This window comes from Aedes albopictus, chromosome 1 (assembly GCF_035046485.1).
Source record: "Aedes albopictus strain Foshan chromosome 1, AalbF5, whole genome shotgun sequence".
In the NCBI taxonomy this organism is placed as follows: domain Eukaryota; kingdom Metazoa; phylum Arthropoda; class Insecta; order Diptera; family Culicidae; genus Aedes; species Aedes albopictus.
Genome location: NC_085136.1, coordinates 186,091,108 through 186,110,376, shown reverse-complemented (window position 1 = coordinate 186,110,376; position 19,269 = coordinate 186,091,108). Strand labels below are relative to the sequence as shown.

The 19,269-nt window shown below is 41.2% G+C and overlaps 2 protein-coding genes across 9 annotated transcripts in view; one reads left to right on the top strand and one right to left on the bottom strand.

Annotated features, from left to right (window-relative positions):
- LOC109622736 (cyclin-dependent kinase-like 1) overlaps positions 1-3,410 on the bottom strand; it is a 76,040-nt gene extending 72,630 nt beyond the window's left edge. Inside the window, exon 1 of the mRNA XM_062845983.1 lies at positions 3,026-3,410. The gene's annotated coding sequence lies outside the window, so the exon portion shown is untranslated. The remainder of the gene's footprint in view (positions 1-3,025) is intronic.
- Positions 1-19,269, top strand: part of LOC109419703 (cell growth regulator with RING finger domain protein 1) — a 170,339-nt gene that overhangs the window by 20,965 nt on the left and 130,105 nt on the right. The window lies entirely within an intron of this gene.

The window sequence follows — 19,269 nt, the reverse complement described above, 5'->3', positions numbered from 1 at the left end:
ATTAGATTTTTCTGCACGAGCAGCAATCATTTGCTCACTGGAAATATCATTATTTGCCTTTAAATTATTTTTGTTAATCTCATCATCCGTGCGAGTGTCGCGGCATGTTTACGAAAAGAGAAAATGGTGCCGGGGAAACTTGCAGATGTAAACAAAAACTTTTATCATTCTAGCGCATTAAATTTGCAAAGTTCGTCTAATCAGCCTTTGTCAATCAAGTAATTAGGATGTGGTCGAGCATATCCAAGTGGCAGATTCTTCGAAAATAGTTTCAAGTTGGTTTAAACACCGGGTGTCCAAAATATATACTTTAGGGGGTCCAAAATAAATTGGGGTGTCCAAAATAGTGAAAACTGATGCTTCAAAAATCAGTTATTTTCATCAAATTTTCGGCCAGAAATGACCTTGTGGGTATTTTTGACGGACAGTGGCGGCTTTTACGGTCATACCAACATCATCATTATGTGTAACACCCTCTGAATCTGTTTGATTTTAGCTAAAATTCAAACTAATGTCCTCTAGGGGTCCAAAATTCGACCGTTACCCTATTCTCAGAGACCTCTCTTCGCCAATCACATTTTTTTTTTGCATTCTCCCATTGTGTAACATGCCACATTATTGTGTACGTTACGTTCAAGAATACGTACGTCAAGTACGTGTATTGTTACGTTCAAGAATGTCAAGTAAAATTCCATATTAAAAGTTACTTGAATATTCTGCATAAACCCCAGGCACTCTCAGTGTAGTTAAATACTCCAGCGATTCTTGCAGAAGATCCTTCCGCCCTCCGTGACATAGTGAATGCTTAAGATTTTCGTCACTGGAAAATCCTTCCGGTCTTCGCAAACTTAGGATATTTCAAGATTTTCTAAACGAGGAGGCTCCTCAAGTTTCTCACAAATGGAAGGTCCTTCATATCTTAGCAACCTTGAAACACTGAGGATCCCCGAAACACTCGCCACTGAAAGATCCTTTCGATTTTCGCAACACAAGAAAATCCTCCTGATTTTCTTAACACGTAGAATCGCTAGGATACATGAGATTGGAAGATCCTTCTGATTTTCACTACCCGGGTATCTTCCAGATTTCCTGAATTCAGAGAATCCTTGTGATTCTCGCAACTGGAAGACCCTTCCGATCTGCGCAACTTAAGAAAATCCTCCTGATTTTGTGAACACGAAGAATCCTCAATTCTTGCAACTGAAAGATCCTTTCTAACTTCGTAACCCAAGAAAATCCTCCAGATTTTCTGAACACGGAGAATCTAAATAATTCTCACAACTGGAAGATCCTTTTGATCTTCGCAACCCATGAAAATCCTCCTGATTTTCTTAACACGGCGAATCCTTACGATTCTCGCTACTGGAAGATCCTTCCGATCTTCGCAATCCGAGAAAATCCTCCTGATTTTCTGAACACGGAGAATCCTTACGATTCTCGCTACTGGAAGATCCTTCTGATCTTCGCAATTCGAGAAAATCCTCCTGATTTTCTGAACACGGAGAATCCTTACGATTCTCACTACTGGAAGATCCTTCTGATCTTCGCAATCCGAGAAAATCCTCCTGATTTTCTGAACACGGAGAATCCTTACGATTCTCGCTACTGGAAGATCCTTCCGATCTTCGCCATTCGAAAAAATCCTCCTGATTTTCTGAACACGGAGAATCCTTACGATTCTCGCAACTGGAAGATCCTTCTGATCTTCGCAACCCAAGAAAATCCTAATGATTTTCTAAACGCGGAGAATCCTTACGATTCTCGCAACTCCGATATAATCAAAAGATGCGCAGCAATAAGACGCTCAAAAGGTATCGTTGCGCACACTTGACCACTTTTCCTTTTCATTCAAATGCATGCAATCTTCCCTGCCTTGCATGCAAGCCACACAATGAGTAAAAATAAACACTTTACTGGGTAACTTCCGCTCATCGTGCAAATCACGAGCATCAAAATAAACATTTCTCCACCGGCACCGAAAACCGTCCATTCTTGGTCAAATCCAAATCATGCAAATGGATTCCTAGGTAGGAATCCCTGGCCGTTCCTCCACTTGATCCGGAAACTGTTCATTAAGAAGAAAAACAACAACAACCCACCGTGCTGTTTAGAATCCATCCTCGTTCGCCAGTTGTAGTATTCACCTCCGCGCCCGTCTGTCACTGACTAATCTCCTCTCTCTCTACCTTTCGCTACCTGTCAAATGTATCAATCAAGGTCTTCTATATAAGGTAGGAACATCTGGTATCTTTACCAGTATTGGTGTTGTATAATTTAGTATGACGTAACATGCCAGAAAGTCGGGACGGTTCGTGTTAATACACTACAGATACGTTTGGTCAACGTTGGGGCACACCATTGTTAGACTGCTTTGAATTAGTTGTCTGTCCAATTCATCCTGGTTTTTTGTCATCTTGATGGCATTTGACTGAAATACTAGACTTTTCGGTTGAAAATCTGAAATATTGAATAGTGTTAACATCGTACGTCGAATAAACTACATATTAGTGATACGCTCGCCAAAGTTACATATATTTTTTTACAATATCATTTGCGTCAGTCGATAAATTTACCTGGATTATGCTGAAATAAAATGTTAATCATAACTTTAAACCAAAAACAGAATATATTCCATTTTACGAGCCGATTTTATGAATGAACTTTGACAGGAGGTAGCGTCCAATAACCCGTAAAAATAAATATAATCATCAACATTGTAGTCACTTCGTAAAATGGCTCATTACACAAAAAAGCCATCTTGTAAGTACAGGGCCGTATCTAAGGGAGGCCAGAGGAGCCAGGGCCCGGGGCCCCCACGTGTTTTGGACCCCCACAAAAGCCGTTTTGCTCGTTAAACATTAACTTTATTTTACCTTTTTGCTCAATTACTGTTCAAAAACAAAGACACATTTTTTACCCATCGCATTTGTACTGCCACATCCGCTTCGGCTCCAGGCCCCCATAATCCTTAATCCGGACCTGTGAAAAACTATCTCAAAATTCAATTAGATGAAACAAAAATGACCTTACAAGACCTATCTGAATTTTTCACCATGTTTTCTTTATAGTGTCCGGCGTCCGCTGAATACTGAACGCGAGTCAAGCTGTTTTTCTTTGCTAATTTGCTAGCAATTGAGCTTTTTCCGTTTTGTACCAAAAATCGAAGATAATTTTGATCAAGGGTCCTTTTCTGATCCATTCAATCTAAAAGTGTGTAAGTTCATGTTGTTCCCCAGTTTTCTTATGCAACTGCTGATTTCTACGAAGAACTTGAGGGTAAACTTCAACCATTTTCCTTTTTTTAAGTGTGCAACTTTACAAGAAACGGTCAAACGCACGACCTTCAAGAAACTAAAATGTATTACGAGGGGTGTTTCTTCACTCTAAATTATGTCACGTCCTCGAGGGACGGATTCCTAACAGAGACCTAGGAGCCAGCAAGCTTGAGCTCGAGACCTTTAACGGTCGGGTTGGCTTTGTACGTTTGGCTAATCAAGAAATCAATCAAGGCATACACAAAGAACTATCATTAACTGTCTTTTATTCATGCTAAACTTACAATGGTTGGGTGTAGTGGTGTAGTTGGCCGGCCGGCAGTAGCTGCGGTAGGGGATGCGAGGAGTCTGTAGAACCGGGAGACAGGGTTCGACGGGCCTCATGGACACCAGTCGGAGGTCGACTTCCGGGTGTTTCTGGTCGGTCGTCCGGGGATTCGCTTAAACTCTGGAAACTCGCTGGGCACTGGACACCCCTTTGCCGTTGACTTGGCGGTAAACTAGGGTTGGGTCGCCCAGAATGTGGAAGGTTCACGTCCCTATTCGAGGTTAGCTTCGGGGACGAGTCCTACCGTCCCTAGGACCTTAGGTAAGCGCTATTGGGTCCTGATGCCGAGAGATAAACGATGGGTATATAGAGGTTAGGGTTCTGATGGCTACTGGGTTTTTTGGTTCTGTCCGGAGTTTAACGGTAGTACACAGACAAACAGACGTAACACCTTGAACGATTTTCATGGCAATCCATCGCCCAGTTCACACTACCATCACCTGGTGGAAAAGTTGCACGAATTACTGTGTTGTGCAATATCGTCAACAGAAGGCGCTAGTGTGAAACGTCAAACACATAGAAAAACGATGCGCGTGCCTCTGGTTGTGAAAGCCACAACTACGAAATTTTAAAATGATCGTTAAAAGCGTGGCCGATGGAAATTTCGCAAGTGTTACGTCTGTTTGTCTGTGGGTAGTATTTAGCATACCTGATCCTTTCTGCTTATGCAAATACGGTATTTTCCACACTATAGCACTGAATGGATGTGCACTGATAATTTGTGCAGTAACTTTTTCAAAAGTATCACAGGGTTTAGCTCAACGTCTTAACGTGTTGACGAACGATGTGGAAAAGAGAGCTATCTACAATACCGAACCCAGTAGCTAAACCTTTTCCCTATCATACCTCCTTTTCCTTTCTCTATTCGTGGTCCTTTCTCCATCTCGCGACAAGACTCGTAAATTTGCCCCATGCAGCATTTGAAGAGTGTATTGTGTAGTGTACCTAACTGTTTACAAATTATGTTCTTAACTTTAGATTTGAATTGACAGTTTTAATTTTATTATAAATTTATTTGGTGTGCATGCTTCTGTTTATCTTTCTAGCTAAGATTTTATTAACGTTTATTGAAAATACAAATAACAGCAAAACAATACTAACAATAAAAATTAGGAACAAGCTATAATCTTCGTATCATTTATCTTTATGCATTTTTATACGGCAAACAATAAGGGATTTTATTCCACAATGGTAACAATTATGAGGTGTTAACTCGTTGACGTTCACGTTAGAAGAGACAGATCATTCCGTTTTATTCTTACAAGAAACCTAACATCATACAAGTTTGGGGTTGTGTGGTTGGTAGAACGATGTGACATTTATCGATCTGTCAACTGACAGTCCACATCGACACTGACACAAAACTAAATACCGTCAAACGGGGTTACTTGCAACAGCGGTGTAACTTGCAACACCATGGCATACACTAAATGTGAAGTATTTTCTAATAATAATGAAAGCTAGTATGCCCTACTATTTCGTTTATAGAGATTGCGAGTATTGAAGTTCGATTCAATGGAAAAAATAGTTTTATTTCTTTGTTTATTGTTTAGCAACACTGTTAAAACGGTTTGCTCATTTTATGCCATAAAAACAAGTATGAAAATCGTGCTTCATCTCTCCCCTACGGTAAGTGCGATAAGTCTGATGACCTTGCTTGCAGTTAGGGTACCTAATAGTAAGCTTAGCTAAACGATAAAAGTTTGATAAACTTATTGACTAAGTCATGTAAAATATCATTATAATATTCGACAACCATTATGAGGTAACTAGGTAACTTGCAACAGTTGAATTTGACAAAATCTTCAATTATTTATCTTCATCTTACGATAACTTTGACAAAAATAACCGAAATGGATCATTTATTGATTACGTGACGCGTTCATTTGCAAATGACAACTCATTTTTTTCCATTTCTGCACGTGACCGTCGAACATTGTTAGGAAATACTATATTTTGATGTTTTATTCAAGTTTCATCTTGTGAAAAGTTCAATTTAGTTTATGAACGCTTAAAAACATTGATTGATTGATTTGTCTTTATTAAAATGACTTTCAGCCCTTGGCTGGTTCGTCTCTATACTTAAAAACAATCACCAACATCAATTCTGAACTTAGATGGAGTAAATTATTTCAGCTGAATACCCAAATTAGCGATTTTGATATTTACAAAGTTGAATAGGTGTCTTTCAATCATGATATTTTAGTTGTAATTGCCAAACACCACTTCGAACTGAAAACTACTTAAAGATGGCTCACTCTACTTTTTCAAAAAATGACAATAATCATTGTTGACATTTTGTAACGAATACTGAGTCACGAGATCCATACATATTTTATATTTTAGGGACGTGAGACCCGTTGTTAAACGATATACTCTCGCTTGCAATAGCTATCAACCCTTTCATGAAAAATTATATGTCAATTGGTTAGTTTACATCTTTTCAATGCAACAATGTTAGTACTGTATACAGGGATGGGAACACTCACTTGCGAAGAGTTACACTCACTTGCTGTTTTCTCAGTTCAGAAGCGTGCTATCAAGAAATGATGTATGGACGACTTTTGGCTTGTGGTTTTGTCTAAAAGTTTGCCGAACAAAGTATGGGTCGCACACGCACATCGAAGGCGTGAGGGAGCTGCGAAGGCAACTCTCCACGAGGTGAATGTAAATTACACTCACCTCGTGGAGAGTCGCCTTCGCAGCTCTGTCACGACTTAGGTATAGGTTTGCGACCCGTACTCTATTCGACAAACTTGTAGACAAAACCACAAGCCAAAAGTCGTCCATACATCGTTTCTTGATAGCACGCTTCTGAGCTGATAAAACAGCAAGTGAGTGTAACTCTTCGCAAGTGAGTGTTCCCATCCCTGACTGTATAATGCCAGCTAACTTAGCTTCATGTCCTGTGTTGCAAGTTACCCCACAGATGGGGGAACTTGCAACAAGCATGTATTTCGCACCTCGCGATTAGGTGGCAACGTATTTAAGTGCTGCATAGTATTCTACTCGGGGTAATTAGGGTACACGATGCTTTACAGAATGTTTCAAATGTTTAGATTTTCAATGACATTGCTTCAAAGTCGAAAAGTGTTGCAAGTTACCCCATTTGACGGTATAGAATTTGAATTGATATAACAGAAACAAAATGTTCTGTAAGAATGAAGCTTGGTGAATAAGTCATTCTTTTAAATAATGCTTTTTTAATGAACTCAACATATACATGAAAAGATGGATAAATTATTAGTGAAATTCCAAAAAAAGACCACAGCTCAGGTGAGATTTGAACCCACGAAACCTTATTCGCTAGACAAGTGCTTATCCAACTAAGCTACGGAGCCAATAAATGACACGGCATTTTAGTTATCATAAGGTAATTCAAATCTCATCGATCATGCCGAAGACTTTACACTTTACCCTTAAGTCATTTTCGACCTTTCGTGCAAACGACAAGTTTGATGGCCTTCCAGGTTTCAGTTGTTCTTCCTCATCACAGTTGATGATGAAGAGACGCCTGTAAGATAGGCAACAGTACATTCATGTAAATTGTAGCTTTTATCAAGTTTGTCAATTTTGCCAAAAATACTATTGAGAAAAAATGTACACAGATAAAAATGATATTTACACGTCATGTAAACTTCATTTTAGTCATGTAAACTTATTGTTATGATGGTTTACATGACATCTAATGTAAATTTGTGGTATATGTCATGTAAACTCTCAGAGTCATACTGAATTACATGACATATAATGGAAGTTTACATGATATTTCATGAACTTTACATGACATGTCATGTAAACTTCTATGATATCCCACGCTCCAATCATGTGCATCATATGTCACAGAATTTTACACTCTTTTTTCGATCTGTGTATGGTACCTTAGTAATGATTTTTGTCCTGCCGTTCCATACATTAGTTTTGGTTGCGACTGTGATGGAATGTAACTTGAAAATGGCTTTTTCAGTCTCGAAAAAATTCGAATACTGCTATTTAATTTCGTCCGAAATTAAATAGCAGTATTTGAATTTTGTCGAGACTGAAAAAGCCATTTTCAAGTTACGTTCCATACATTCGCAGCACTATGCGGCATTTCTGTAAGTTCCGTTTCCGCTTTTTTATACCCCAGACACCCCTATTAACCCTCGAGCAGTCGCGTATTCGACTACCTGCAACGGCACTACGTTCACGCTGTGTATCACGAGCGTGCATTTTTCGTGGTGCGTGTACTCAGTACACGACGCAACCGCTCCCGGGTTAAGTATAGCCTTTGGAAATGGCCTAATTCTGATTGGATTGTTCTCACTTCACCCTTTTGCTACCATACAAGACATCCATAAGCAATGATGATCTAACAACAATTGCGTAAATCTTGATATACATACTTGGGTTTTGGACCCCAAGTTTTAGCAAAGATTCCTCGACATGGCCATTCAAGCTCTCTGGGTTCTGAACTTGATGTCCGGGAAAGCTTGGAGTCATGAGTAACTTCAGCGACGTTACCTGATCAGGCACAATGATTTCAGACTCAAACAGACGCAAAGATCCAACGTCATCATGGTTTCGCCTTTCCATGAAAAGTTTTTCAAAAGAATTTACTATGACTCACAGCATAATTGTCTACCGAAATCGGTCAGTGCAATGTAAACTAGACATATTGTACTTACGAATGTGATATGTACCTGTTTTATGGAGGCTCTAAAAATACGATCAACTGATTTTATTATCCCCGGACACGAAAGTCATCTGAACTACAATTATGATCATACAAAACCGTTAAATCGACAATAATCATGTGTGACTGCATTTACTTAACCTTCTTCGTATATTGGCTTGCGCTCACCTCGCTGACCTAGTGCATGTTTAGGCAGGCCCGGATTAAGGATTGTGGGGGCCCGGGGCCCGAGCAGTTGTTGAGGCCCCTCGGAAGTACAAATGCGATGAGCGATATTGCGGAGATTTCACCTGGTTAGACTCTTGCGCGAAAATTAGTTGCGTGGATTTTTCTTGCGTGGGCCCACAGATATTAAACCAGACCGCGTCCTGGTGAATATTTTACGCTCTGTTGTTAGGTACACATTTGGTGATAGTTTTGCATTGTAAACGAACATTTATAACGCACCTACGCTGAAAATGATCCTAATCATTCATTTGCGTCGGAATCTATAAATCTTCACAACGGGCAATACAGTTTTTATTTGTTTTTGAGCAGTACTTGAACCAAAATTGTTTTTTGTGGGGGCCCGGGGCCCTTTAACCCCCCCCCCCCCCTTAGATCCAGCCCTGCGTTTATAGGTCACAAATGCACGACGATAGTTAAATTAAATGTCACGAAGTATGCTGTACTGCACTAGCAAACAATCTAACATAGTTGATGTGAGTTTTAACCGCGTAAAATCCGTGAGCACATTTGAACTGCGACAATGTCGCTGCGGAATGAACACCCAAAGGTAGACCGTGAAAAATGTCGATCAAACCGTTCAGTTTCCGGTGTCATTCGTTTGGAAAACCAAGCGGATGAGTTTTTGGAGCGAATTCCTCCATACCAGAGATAAATTCAAATGGCGCTGAAGAGTGGAAAAGGTCAGTGCTTTGAGCGACAACTGATTCATGGTCGATGCTTTTTTATGATCTTCAGACGTCCTTCGCTATTCCCAGCTAAGGCTGCATGGTGATCATGTGGGCAAGTGTTAGGCTAAAGCAAAAATACATTCAGCTGACAGTTTTACTACTGTGTTAATGTTTTATCAAGTATTGTCCGTACACTAATGTTTCAACAATACCATTATTATTTTATTGCTTAAAGCGTCAAATTATTATATCATTTCCAATCAAAAGCTGAATTTGTGAACCGAAAAATATAATTCCTCTATGACTTCTTCTCATAACAGTATATTTACGATAACTAGCTCCGTCGTCGTGTGAGCCATATGTAACAAAGAACTCCGAAATTGAGTTTGATTCTTATTATCATTTTTTAATTGACTCTACTAGTTGCTTTTGGTTGCCATCCTGCTACGTGCGGGCAGATTCTAATGATACATTCTCTCCTTTAGCATTTCAAATGGCAAAAAAATCCAAACGAAACAAAAAAACATACCTACTTGCAGAAAAAAATAACACGTTTTTCCTTTATTACCTTTGTCGAAGGCATCGATGCGTGACAAAGGTTAACGTACGCAACAGTCTAAGCTACAGTTGCCGGAGAAGAGGAAATAGAAATCAAACTTTTACTTTTCCTAGCGATTAATAGAGGTGAACTTCAAAACCTAAAACATATCAAGACCACCGTGTCTGTGGGGTAAAGGCAGCCAGTGATTGCTTCAAACTGCCTTCTAATTGATCGCGGGAGTAGGATATGCGCATGGTTAACGATTGCCATTCGGTTTTATTATTCCAATATTGGAACTATAAAAGAAATGGCAAACGACCACCGCAAATATTTTGTTTGGCTCTTTGTGGTATCAAGGTGAAGTAAAGAGCAAACTTAAGTTTGTGACCGCAATTGGCAAAACCAAAGGTGTACTTAGGTGCCGAAGTTGATTGATTTATCTTCATTAAGGTGAAGATATGGCGAGCCACAGTTTGAATTTTCAAGAGCACAAATCTGAAGAAATGATTGTCGGATTTCGCTGAAAAGTTGATCGATTGGTTACCTGGTTTTTTAAATGAGTTTTCTTAACCATTGGATGAAAAAAATGCTTATCTTTCTTCCATGTAAAAATCCTTAAATTCTAACAACTCTTCGTGGAGTAAATTCAAAACTTCTGTTTGGCAGAACATGCAAAAATAAAAATGCATCCAACCAGAGTGAACTGTAAATCATTCCATGGAATCAGCGAAATATTTTAATTTTGGTCCAGAATATGAACAATTTTAGTTCTCCTTATCGCCGTCAGATTTCTAACTTCTTGCCAATTCATAGTAACAATATTTGATATATTTGAGCATGTTATTATAAATGCGGGTGTTGGAGGACCCAATTTGTTTCGATGGCGCTGATCAACGTTTTTTTTCCAAATCACAGTCAGTCAGGCCGAACCAAATCTACTGTATTTATTATTTGAAAGATGCAAGTTCGAATCTCATTCATGTTTTTGAAAACTTCTTTGCACTTGCTTAAGATTGGCAGAACATTTTCATTTTTTTATAGAATGAGAAAAACTGCTGATCAGATACCGAGCAAGATTAGCAAAAGGTACATGAATGTTGTTAGTATCCAATCTACGTAGTATACCGTAACTACGCTTACGCTAACGCTAACGCTATAATCGCTTGCCACAGCAATAGGCACACTGTTCCTATTATGGAGGTAAAATTTAATTTCGGTTCCTATTGTTGCGGTATCCCATTGAAATCATATAGAATACTGCAACATTAGGAACACTACCGCAACAATAGGAACACAGCAGGGAAAATATTTTCTTTAAGTTGGTTTTTGGGCAAATCTTAAGCACACAAAAAATGCAATCTCATAATTTAAGCATAATACATCTATTAAAAATGCCTTTTGGTAACATTTCAGTCGAAAAAGTGCTCAATTGCCATTACCGCAACAATACGTACTACCACAACGAAGGGAACAATTACCCTATGTACGTTAAGTAAGTTCACCTCGCCATGGAGCCTGTTCGTCCATTTAGACACGCTGGGTATGAGCCTGTGCGGCCATCTACTTTTGCTGGAGGAATCCCATTCTCTCTGCCTCTTCAGCATAGACGATATTCTGGCGATCCGCCTCGCGCCTCTTAAGCCGCCTCGCTCGAAGCACTCTTTACCTCTGCCACCACTAGTGATATGGGCATCATGACCGCTAGCACGTATACCGCGTCCTTTGAGACCGTGCTATATGGGATGACCCCCTAAGGCACATCAGCCTCTCGGTGCTCTCGAGTCACTTCACGTGCTTACCACTAGAGCATTCGACCATGTAGCGGCGCCATACCGTAGTATGGAGACCACTACTGTCGCGAGCAGCTTACGCTTACTCGAGACTATTACCGAGCTATTTGATATTATCTTTGACAATGCCATTATCGTCATGCTTGCCCTTTTGCAGGCATATTCTATGTGGTTTCCAAATTTCAGCCTATCATCGATCATGACCCCCCAATTCCTTCAGTGAGTGCTTAAAGTTGATCGTGCTCCCGCCTGTGGTGACCACTGCCTGTTGCTCAGACTTGTGGTTGTTTACCACCACCACCTCCGTTTTGTGGTGCGCGAACTGTCTCGACCTCATCCATTCCTACACTATGCCTATTGCATGCGTTGTTGTCAGTTCCACTTCCTCCATCGACTCGCTGGTTACCACGAGGAGGGTAATATCATTAGTAAAGCCGACCGTAAAGCTGGTCGTACAAACTCAGCCCAGTGGAAGTTTGAGCCTCATTACACCTTCATACGTCGCGTTCAACTGGGCCCAGAATAGTCCGCTGAGGTACCCCCGCAGAGATGTTGTTGCTCCTCTCGCCTTCCTCGGTGTCTGGAAGTATTCTGAAAGTATGTAGCTCTCCAGTATCCGGCATAGGCTAACCGGGACTCCTAGGTGATGTATGGTGCACCCGATGGCGGCCCAGCTGACGCTGTTGAACGCACTGGTTATCCGAGAGCCCAAAGTCATCGGGTTTCTCGATATAGACCATCATCTTCGACAAAATGACCCGTTCCAACAGTTTTCCGGCGGTGTCCAGATGACAGATCTAGGTCTGTATGCCGACGGGTCGCCAGATGGCCTCTCCGGAAAATCGTCTCTGTCTAGGCACATTTGCATAGCCATTCTGAACATGTCAGGGCTAGCCTCGATGGCCGTCTCTATGGCTACTGTCGGGATACCATCGCTATTACAATGAGTTCGTCGTTCGTCGTCAGGGCGACATCGCTATAGCCGGTTTGGCCATAGGGGACAGATGCCCATGGTTTTGTATCGTGACGTGGTAACAGCGTTTCCACGATCTTCTGCAGCATCTCGGGGGATCGTTCTGGGGGTGCTTACACGCCATTCGTTTTGGCCATGACTACTCTGTATGCATCAGCCCAAGGGGTTGTGTTGACTGCCTGGCAAATATTTTCGAAGCACGCCCCCTTACATGCCTTAATCTCTTTGTACAGTGCCAATTTAACCACCCTATCTCTCTCTTCTTGGCGTAACGTCCTCATTGGGACAAAGCCTGCTTCTCAGCTTAGTGTTCTATGAGCACTTCCACAGTTATTAACTGAGAGCTTCCTCTGCCAATGGCCATTTTGCATGTGTATATCGTATGGCAGGCACGAAGATACTCTATGCCCAAGGAAGTCAAGGAAATTTCCTTTACGAAAAGATCCTGGACCGACCGGGAATCGAACCCGTCACCCTCAGCATGGTCATGCTGAATACCCGTGCGTTTACCGCCTCGGCTATATGGGCCCTCACCCATATAAATTTTGCAAAAAAAAACATTGTTCGATGTGATATAAAGACATTTTGTATTGATTTGAACAATATCATGTATAATAAGGATTAAAAAAAAATGTGACAGTGTTGTTGTTGGAGAAAAATGGGAGCACTATGATCAAGATTGGTACCGTTTCTTTGTATTGAAAGATCAGTCCGCATGGGATGCAAAGGCATCGTCAACCAAGCATTTCTATTTGTTTTCCAACCTCATTTGAAACATGGTCAACAACTAAATCCGCACAACCTTACAAACAAGTAAATTGAAATTTATCTTGTTTTTTTTTCGTGATTTCAGTTTTACGAGAAGAAACCTCGTATGAACATTATCTATAATCATTTTTCCGAACTAGAAAAAATTACAATTATTCCAAAACTCCATCCAAGTCCATTGCTTGGTTATTTTACATCAAAATCGTTCAATGCGTACTTTATTCCAAGTTGTACTGAATATGCTATTTATAGATTTTATCTTTCAAGTGACTAGAATGCTTATACTTAATATGAATCGGACCGGTAGGTGCCTATGCGACCTGTCCACGACATTTATCGCAGAAATTTAATTTTAATTATGAAGTCATAAACCCCAACTTCAACTGAGTTCTAGTGCTGGTATCACGTTCGGCATTTTAAAATAAACGTGTTCCCGCCTATCTCTTTGTTTGCGGACACGCCAGTGCACAGTAGTTCAAACGTTGCCAAAGTGCTTCTTAAAATTAAAAAAAAACTACATTTTGTTAATTTATAAAAAAAAAATAAAAAATAGTTTACTAAAACACATTCAATTAAGTAGCAATTTATTTCAAAATGTTCTCAAAAAATATTTCACGTTTTTCGCGTTTGAAACCACTATGCAGTATCTGAAACGAAATCCAGACAGCCACGAAGCGCTCGACTTCATTCAAGTCAATGGCAATCATTTGGTTATTTTACAATCTTGATCTGTACAATCGATCAAACCGTTTTAGATTTTTCTAGATTAGATGGCTCCACCATGTGCTGATGTGATTAAGTCCCGGCCGGGCGGTGGCATTGGGTAACATCCATAAAAACCTGTTCCATGCGATGCGAAGGAAACCGGGCATTATCAATTTGGTGCTGGAAGCTACTCAAAAATCACGGTGCGTAATCGAGCATACTTCTGGACACAGTAGCGCAGCCTTTAGCTGTGGCCGATTTCGGTTCGGTCAATCAGCCATGTGGCTTTCAATCAGAATGCGTCGCAACGGCGCTCAGTGAACCCAGAAGCCGAAACAGCTGTTAAAATTTCATATGTTTGGCGAACCGTTCATTCTTCACTTGTTTCTTCTTATGAATCTCTAATGGCCACATTCCACTCATTCAATATGTTTGGTTTGTCTCAAAATGTTTTTTTTTAGTTTTCATCAACTTCACTACATCAGCTGAACATCAGCGATCGTGGCAAATTGGTTTCTGTTTGAAATAAAAACGGCGTTCTGCAGCATCTTGGGTGGTTTGAGCAGGATATCTCAGGAGGGTCGAGCAGGCTATCTATGTATTTATAGGATAAAATATATTCTTCATGTTCACGAGGACAAGTTTGATTGATATCTAGAAGCTGTATTTACAGAGGACTCTAGAATTTATTCAGTGAGCTAAACTGTATTTATCGAAATATTTTACAATTGTATGCACCTGTAAGTAAGTTTCTATTACAAACTTTTATTGATAACGTATTATTTTGTTAAATCTCCAGCTCAGTTAGCCTAGTGGCTAAGGCTATTAGTTGCAAATCCTGAGACGGTGGGTCCGATTTTCGTTCCAGTCGGGTTCATGCCGCACATTATACAAATTCATGCCCAGAAAAAAAAACACGGACGCATTGAATGCTTCCAATGAGCTATGCACCATGTACAAAACGCTAATAAGACCGGTGGTCCTCTACGGACACGAGACATGGCTCAGAGCTTTTGCGCGACGCGTGTTAAGGACGATTTTCGGCGGTGTACAAGACAATGATGTGTTGCGGAAAAGTTTGAATCACGAGCTCGCTGCACTTTACGGCGGACCCAGCATCCAGATGGTGGCCAAAGCCGGAAGGATACGGTGAGCAGGACGATGTTGCAAGAATGCCGAATAACAACCCTGCAAAGGTGGTGTTTGCAACTGATCCGGTTGGCACAAGAAGGCGTGTAGCGCAGAGAGGAAGATGTGCGGACCAGGTGGAGCGTGACTTAGCGAGCCTTGGGCGCGACCGAGGATGGAGAGCGGCAGCCACAAACCGGCGGGAATCGAACCCACGCTCTTCAGCACACGCAGAAAAATGACGTTCGTTTGATACAACTAAACGCATGGTTGATTTTAAACTGATAATTTCCAAAGTTATATTTATTTGTTCTCACTTAGAGTTGATCGATAAAGACAACCAATTACCATCATTCCATATAACGTTAGAAACGCCATTTGTTTCTACAAAATGGGGACCACAAACATGGCCCGGAAGCACTCACAAATCTTTAAAATTCTTACCTCAACTTCGCCACAACGAGGGAGGTGTAGCAAAACCATCACCCACACTTCCAAAGCCCCTCTCTAAAGCCCTCTCTAAAGCCCCTCTTGGGGGTTCCGGAGAGACGAAGGGTTTGGCGACCATAGGTATGTGTTTTAGTGGGTCGAGAAGAGAGTAGTCCTGGCTTTTACTACTGTTGTAGAAGACGGCCTTAACCATACACTACTCTAACCTTCCTGTTAGGGTGTTTTTTGAGCAGATTTTTCCCCCTATTGTTTAGAAGGCAAAAAAAAACTTACAAATGCAGTTTGAAGCGTGATGTATAACGCGCAGGCATTCAAAACAACATCCACAAAAAGTTGGGTGGTTTCGTCTTTTTGTCTTTTTTGATTCGTTCTCCTTTCCATCCGTTTGCCAAGTGTCTAAAATATGATTTCCGAGCTGCCGTTGGAGCTACCGTTACCAACACAATCACATTCCGGCTTTGTTTGTGGCAAAAGTGCAGTCGTAATAAACAATCCATTATTTTATGTTGAAACTACGAAATCCTAGTTTGGTCTAATGAACTGTCGAATATTTCGACAACTGAAAATATTTGTAGTATCAAGCAATGGAGCAGTTCAGTTTAAACTAGAAATCGCTTTGTCGCTATAGTAAACTGAAAAATCGATTAATTTGAACTAGAATTCAATTGTGTTTACAATTTATTTCAAACAAAAAGCAATGGCAGGATAAGAAAGCTCTTAAAATAATAATTGTGGGAGTGCTCAAAGAACACTCAGTTCTAGAGAGGCAGATCGAGTCCCAAATGTAGAGCCAGAAAGAAAAATGCAAATGTAAAGCCAGAAAGAAGACGAATTATTTATAGAAGTTTGTCAAGTCAATGTATTGAAAAATGGGTCATTGTTGCAATTTGGTTGCATAATGAAGGGCGAAAACGGGTTGATGTGTTCTGGTAGAAGAAGCTCTGCTATTTATGAGATTGATGATCTATTATAATCAATAAAGACGGAAACTAGAATTAATTTAATCATTCTTTCGATGCCATTTAGTAGCAACCCCACTGTGTGCCGCTGCTGCAGAAGTCCGTATTAGTAGAGCACCCACTACCATATTGTCTGTACTGCAGCTAGAAGCGAGAAGTTCTTGGTGACGTTAATGGAAAAGATTTTCATCCATCAAAACGCGGTCGTCTACACTGACTGCGGGCGCGCGGACGACTCGGCACACCAAACTTATTGACGTCGACGACGACGACCGGCGTCCTTGAACGTTTCCATCAAAAGATGTGAACAGCAACAATGGTCGCGGCTAGTTCGTGATGTGCATAAATTATCATGCATTAGTCAATCACTTATCACGCCTGTATTCCGGAAGGTTTGTAATTATCGCATCTGGATTGTATATAGAAATGGCGGAACTTGATATCATACATATAAAATCGTCTCGTCGAGATACAGAGTAAGTCGTCTTGCCTTCAGCTTTCAAATCATTCAGATAAAAAAAGTCTGATTGGGATGCACTTCATTTGTGATAGTTCGTGACTATCACGCACTTATTTTTGTTACTAGTTCAATAAACCTACGAAGTATTTGTAAATTGGGGGTGGAAGCTCAGGTAAAATATTATCTCCTGGGTGTTCATTGAAAAACACCACCCCGGCTAAGACTGGTGCTTGAGCCTAGCTATATAGCACTGCAGTGGGAGGAAACTCCAATGCAGAGCCCGTAGCTTCCGGGAACATAAAACTGGGTTAGTGAGCTGTTGTCAGGCCCTGCGAGCCTGCCGTAAAAAGACAAGCGCCGAAAAATCAACAAAAGAAGAATGCGAACCGATACCAATGACTACAGCGGTGAAAAGGGACTTGCGATTGGAAACTCGGTACGTGGAACTCCAGATCACTCAACTTCATCGGGAGCACCCGCATACTCCCCGATATACTGAAGGACCGCGGGTTCGGCATCGTTTCGTTGCAGAAGGTGTGTTGGACTGGATCTATGAAGCGAACGTTTAGAGGTAATCATACCACATACTAGAGTTGCGGCAACACACGTGAGCTGGAAACAGCTTTCGAAGTGTTGGGAGACATGCGAGATCGGTTGGTGGTCGATCGACGAAAGAATGTGCAGGTTGAGGAACAAGGGCCGATTCTTCATCATCAGCATAATAAACGTGCACAGCCCTCAATCTGGAAAAACTGATAATGACAAACCGCTGTCCAAGCCACGACGTCAAGGTCATCATAGGAAACCTAAACGCTCAGGTAGGGGAAGAGGAGGAATTCAGACGGACGATTGGAAAGTTCAGCGCTCACCAGCTGACGAACGAAAATGGCCTCATCGATTTCGCCGCCTCCAAGAACATAGCCAGTACCGCCCCGGTACGATCTAGAGCGATTATAGCAACCGAATGTCACCACCGCATACGCGCAGAATCTCGAGGCAGCGTTGCGAGACGAGCTGTTGTGCCCGATGTGCCCCCCTAGAGACCTGCTGGAGTACACTTAAAGCAGCCATCAACAACGCAGCCGAGAGCATCATCGGGTACGTAGAACGGAGTCGACGAAACAATTGATTCGACGAGGAGTGTCGAGCGGTTTTAGAGGAAAAGGGCGCAGCGCGGTCGGTAATACTGCAGCATGGAACCCGATAGAATGTGGAGCGATATAGACCGATGCGGAAGCAGCAGACCCGTCTCTTCCGGGAGAAAAAGTGCCGCTTGGAAGAAGCGAAGTGCGAGGAAATGGAACAGCTGTACAGGTCACAAGAAACTCGAAAGTTCTGGGAGAAGTTCAACGCATTCCGCAAAGAGTTCCTGCTGCAAGCCGAAATCTGTAGGGTTAAGGTTGGCATCCTCCTGACGGACAAACGTGAAATGATCGAAAGTTGGAAACATCACTTTGACGAGCACCGAAGCGAACGTAGGCACGCGGGATCTAGGCAGCGGATTAAATAACTATGTTGGTGCAACAGAGGACATGAACGAACCAACTTCCACGTTGAGGGAAGTTAAGGATGCCATCCACCAGCTCAAAAGCAACAAAGCGGCTGGTAAGGACGGTATCGCAGCAGAACTTATAAAGATGGACCCGGAAAAGTTGGACACCTGTCTACACCGGTTAGAAGTCAAGGTCTGGGAAACCGAAAAGCTACCGGAGGAGTAGAAGGAAGGGATAATATGTACCATCCACAAGAAAGGCGACAAAGTAATACATATGTGAGAACATTCGAGCTATCACAATTTTGAATGCCGCCTACAAGGGGGTATCCCAGATCATCGTCCGTCGTCCTTTACCTAAAGTGAATAAGTCTGAAGATGGTCGATTTTTGCGTGACGTAATTTATGGACGTTCCCTTAATTTATCGCATAATATCTTAAAATTTAATAATGTAACATATACAAAACTTCACTTTTCTATGAAGCAAAAGTATAGACGTTTCATTTGAAGTTGAAAAATTTTTGGCAGCCATCTTGGATTTGATCGCCATTTAGAATTGTTCATTAAATTGCGATTTTCGCTGTGTTCGCAACCACCGATTTCAAATCCGAACTCACCTAACGTTTTCATCGATATATCATTGTTGCGGTCAATGCACACCGAAATTTTTGAATGTTTTGGACTCTCAGGTTTCTAATGATGGGTTCGGATTTGAAATCGGTATTTATTTAAATTTATTCCAAACAGTATGAAACATGCCATTTGGAAGTTAATTCACGAAAGACGACTTTCCATTTGGTGTACCTATTTTAGATTTATTTTCTTACA